Source organism: Thunnus maccoyii, chromosome 23, assembly GCF_910596095.1.
Source record: "Thunnus maccoyii chromosome 23, fThuMac1.1, whole genome shotgun sequence".
Taxonomy (NCBI): Eukaryota; Metazoa; Chordata; class Actinopteri; order Scombriformes; family Scombridae; genus Thunnus; species Thunnus maccoyii.
The window spans coordinates 6,647,300-6,652,384 of record NC_056555.1 but is presented as its reverse complement, the minus strand read 5'-3'; the positions used below and the strand labels follow the sequence as shown (position 1 = coordinate 6,652,384).

The following is a 5,085-nucleotide window of genomic DNA, read 5'->3' as shown; positions in this document are numbered from 1 at the left end:
TGAGGTAAATTTTGATCACAATAGGAAATTATGCACTTCATCATGTTAATGGACATCAATCACATCAACAGCACACTCAAAAGTCAAGCATTTTTTAGTGTATACCTACTTGTTACTTTTTCAGTGTTAATATGCTACATACTCAAAATATGCTATTTTAATTTTTCTTTGCCCTGGTGTCTTAATACATGTATGGTAAGCACTTAAAATTGTGTATAAAATGTACCATACATGTATAGTTGTCTTGCATGTCTTACATTCACATGGACGTACACTACACATGTGAAGTTCATGTGTGTTAAAGGGACATTTTATATCAATAAATGCTTCTTGCTATCTGACTGGCAACACAACAGTACTCCAAGATATTTAATTCTAGAAAGCTTCCTCCCAGTCTAATTGCTTGGCCAACCTCCTCGGTGACTAATCGTTCTACCTGATGGTAACTGATGCTAAATACAGATAGAGTGTGAGAGGCAGTGTCAGGTTGCACACACACAGACACACACACACCAACACACACTCCCATGCGCCCTCATATTCTGTCAGTAAGGGTATCTGATGTGGCACACTGACCGGCAGCACAACACACACACGTGCACGCACCCAAACACACCTGCACGTTCTGTCTCCAGTTACAGCGGGTACAGATATGTTCAGGATGTTAAATATTAAAGGCTGTAATATTAACGGTTAGGTGTTGTAATCGAGGAAACCACTAAAAGGTCAAGTTTGGACTACAGGCTGCTCTGTGGACATGTTGATCCACAATGTGAAAGTTCTTCTTGGACGGTGACTTGCAGGAGTTCAAGTTCAAGTTCAATGTTAACACAAATGAGGACAGAGTGTGACACTGGTGTTGAGTTCAAAGCAGGCCCCTGTGGGGATCTGGGGGCGGGGAGTGCAGATCTCCCGAGATTCAAAGACATTATGTTTTAATAGGATGATTTCGGCCTCATACACATCTGCCATATTCTCTCTGACTTTACATTTTTAGGAGAACTGTCCAGCTATACATTTTATTTGAAATTTTAGCCAACTTCTCCTGTTTGAGGCTACTTTGACAGCTGACATGTTTCACATTTAACTACTGATCAGATGAAGAGTTCAGTTAATTAATGACTTCCTCTATTTGACATTGACCAGTATGTCTTCTCATCCTGTCTCATTCCACCATCATTCTGGTCATTTTCATATTTTCACCTGGTTTCAAATCTTAAGTATTTCTTTGCAACATTGAAAATTCATGGCTAAATAAGCAACAATAAAAGTTAAATAATCCTTACACATTATTTATCAAATGTTTAACAGTCAAAATTTAGCTAATCTGTCTCATCGGGTCTGTGTGAGTGTGGTTGATCAGATTTGACTGACAATGCTACAACTGTCATCAGATTATGATTCTGATATTGCTAAATCCTGAATGGTGAAGGAAATATGTGACATCATTTCCAACTGACTGCAGCCCACTTCAGACCAGTGAGATGACAGAAATCTCTCATTAGAAAAAATGAAAAAAGACTCTAATTTTGTAGGATGATGTAGGAGTCCTACATGATGTAGGACCCCATTGCTCACAGTGAGAGGCTGATTGAGAAAATACGATTTTAAGACATTTATGTGGTCACAGGCACCATGTTTTGCTGCCCAAAGGTTGTGAAAATGATCACTTTTCTAAAAAATCTATTGAAGTTGTGTCAAGTTAATAGTTGGTCATGGTCAACATGGGTTGACCAACTGTTACGTCTTCCTATCAACATCCAAATGTGAACTAAGCAGGGATGAATTTTGGCCATTTTAAAATGGAAATCAACACAGCTAGGGCACAAACTCAAGCATGAGTTGCAGTGAAATTCTTGACCTGACCCCTAGAAAACATTAACATTATTACCTTCACTTACACGCTACAGTTACTTTCATAATTATTCAGTTTAGTCAAACATAATGTTTGGTTTTACTTACATCAAAGGATCCCTGGTTTGTCCTGTGGCTCTGTGCAGCTAAGGGAACACAGTTCTGGAATATAATTGGCCAATCATAACCCATCTTTGTTACCTCTGGCAAAGATGTGCCCCTTGTGCTGAATTGTTCTGGTGTTAACTCATCATATTTGTGTTCATACGTAGTTGTTCATTTGCAAAAAATTCTTAACAATCTTAACAATTCTTTACCTGACAGAAAATACTTATTATATATATTATATATATATAATATATATATTAGATTTTTCAATAATTTCCTAAGATTAGTTGCAATGTAACTGTTAATTCTATTGCTATTTCTATATTTCCCTATAGAGTTTTTAAGAAACAACCTCATACTCTATTATGAAGTTTTCACACAGCAAACCACACACTGAAAAATAAGCATTTTCAGTCAGTTAAAGAATTGTTAGGAGTCTAATTTATTAAGAATTTTTGCAAAATATAATAAATCTGCACGTACCAACAAAACCAACTCAACCAACTTTTTTCTGTTTTTTGTTATAATTTGTACCAAAGTGCACCACCCTCTCTGTAAAATGTCCTAAAAAATAACTGTTAAATTCCTGCAAATTACTCCAGGACCCAAAATTATACTAGGAAAGGTTTGGTACCTAGTTTGTTCATATTTTATTACACACTGACTTTATTCCAGTGCTAATATTAAAGATGAAGAGTAAGTGTATGAATGAACACAGCATCAACAGCCACCTTGCACAGTTTACAAAGACACACCGTGAATTCAAAGGAAAAGCATCTGTATTTATATTCTTTAAGCCACTTAAAGGCAGCTGCCATAAATAGACTGAAGTGCATCACACCCACACACATAATCATATATACATGCACATACAGTATATAAGCATTAAATAGAGGTGGAAATACAAATCACATATGAATTTTAGTACTTGTGAGGACTCTCAACGACAGCACACCTTCCCCTGTTCTACCCTAACCTCTGGCTTTACACATCACCTGAGCCCATATTTTAATGTTACACTAATGAACTCTTATTAACGTCAACCCAAGTCCTAACCCGATGTTAACTCTAGCCTTAATCTTGAAGATCTAAAACTCAAATTGTTCCTCACAAAGTACAGAAATGCACACATTCACACATACAGTAACTACATATTAGCACACATACACAGGCAGAGTAATGAAATGAATGACCTTATTTAGCAGGAAAACACTGCTATTAGTGTCAGAGCCTTTGAATAATCACATACGCAACAGTGTACAGTACAAACAGAGCAATCTTTATGAAATCATCACATAAGTAAATAAATAAGCTACTTCATAAAAAGGTGAGGATGGCTACAAACAATTAGAGGCAACCAGCCACACCAGGACAACCAAGTCTTTCTTTAAGTTGAAGAACCACTGCACACAGGGCTAGACTCTAGCTTAAGGCACACCACTCAAAAAAGCATGCATGGCACCCTGTAAACAGGAGGCACTGCAAATTATCAACCAAAGCAACACTGAACAGGCACTGCAATCCACAACCATCACCAGCTGAAAGTGAAACCAGGTGAATGTCCCACCTGTATTCAATTCAGTCAGCAACTGGACTTGGTTGTAGATACTTAGAGATGTTCCGCCTCTCATCCAAAGGGCTTCTTCAGTTCTAAATGACTGGTGGGGAGTCTCAGGTATTTAACCTCTGTGAGGTCATTGTCAAGGTCATTGATACCACTTAGTTTGTTAGTGCTCCTGGCTGTTGTAACGACAATTGTTAGTCATTGGAGTCACCTGAGGCCATGTGTAAATGACAGTTTTTGGAGTTGTCACGAGGCCAAATGTGAATGGTTAAGTCTCCTGGGAAGGGTTGAAAGGACAGCTTTGTAGGTGGGGGATAAGTGGTGTCATAGACCTTTTCTGGTGAGGGATGGTTTTTCTACTTTGACGTAGATAGCCACCTTCACTCTTCTTTCAAACCATCTGTTCTCCATATCCAAAATATGTACGTTGTTGTCCTTGAAAGGGTGTCCCTCATCTTTCAGGTGTAGGTAAACTGCTGAGTCTTGACCTGAGGAGTTGGCCCTCCTGTGTTGAGCAATGTGTTTGTTTAATGGTTGTTTAGTTTCCCCGATGTACAAGTCTGTGCATTCCTCACTGCATTGGACTGTATACACTACTTTTCTTGTGTTTGGGTGTCCGGTCTTTCAGGTGGACCAGATTCTGTCTTAGTGTGTTGCTGCGTATGAAAAACACAGGGATGCTTGTGTGTTTGCTGTAAATCTTCCGGAGTTCCTCAGATACTCCAGACACATATGGAATGATGATGTTGTTGTGTTTATCGTCCTTTTCTTTACCACCCACAGGGTTGTTGTTCTTCCTGGATCTTGTTGCTGTGTTCACAAAGGTCCAGTTAGGGTATCCCCAAGCTTTAAGTGCATCCTTCAGGTATTTGTGCTCCTCTCTTGGGCCTGGGCAATTGTTGGTACATTATCAGCTTGGTGGTGCAGGGTCGTGATAACTCCTAGCTAATGCTCCAGTGGGTGGTGAGAGTCAAAGAGTAAGCATTGGTCTCTGTGAGTGGGTTTCCTGTACACTCCAATGTGGAGGCTCCTGTCCTCATCAATGTGTGCAGCACAGTCCAAAAAGGCCAATCTGTTGTTCCTGACATCCTCTCGTGTGAACTTGATGTTACTGTCCACTGAGTTATTGTGCTCTGTTAAGGCTTGCACTTCCTGGGTTTTAATTTTGACCCATGTGTTGTCCACATATCTAAACCCGTGGCTCAGTGCTGTTCCTCTGAAGGAGTTCAATGCTCTGCTTTCTACTTCTTCCATGTAGAGGTTGGCCATAAATGAAAGATACTGGTGAGCCCATTGCACAGCCATGCTTTTGTCTGTAAAATCCCTGTTGTACTGGAAATAGGTGATGTTCATACAGAGGTCCAGCAGGGCTGAGGCTGGTTCTATTGTTAAGGGTGTTGTCATGTAGCAGTTGTTTCCTTACAGTTTCAACCACTTCCATTGTTGAGATACATGTAAACAATGAGGTCACATCATATGAGACCATGGTTTCATCTGAGGCTAGTTTCAATCCTCGAATCTTGTTCACACATTTCCCTGGAATTTTGAATATGCAACAT

General features: G+C 39.4%; 1 pseudogene; it reads right to left on the bottom strand.

The window, feature by feature from the left end:
* Positions 1 to 3,772: 3,772 nt before the first annotated feature.
* On the bottom strand, positions 3,773 to 5,085 carry LOC121891237 (annotated as a pseudogene).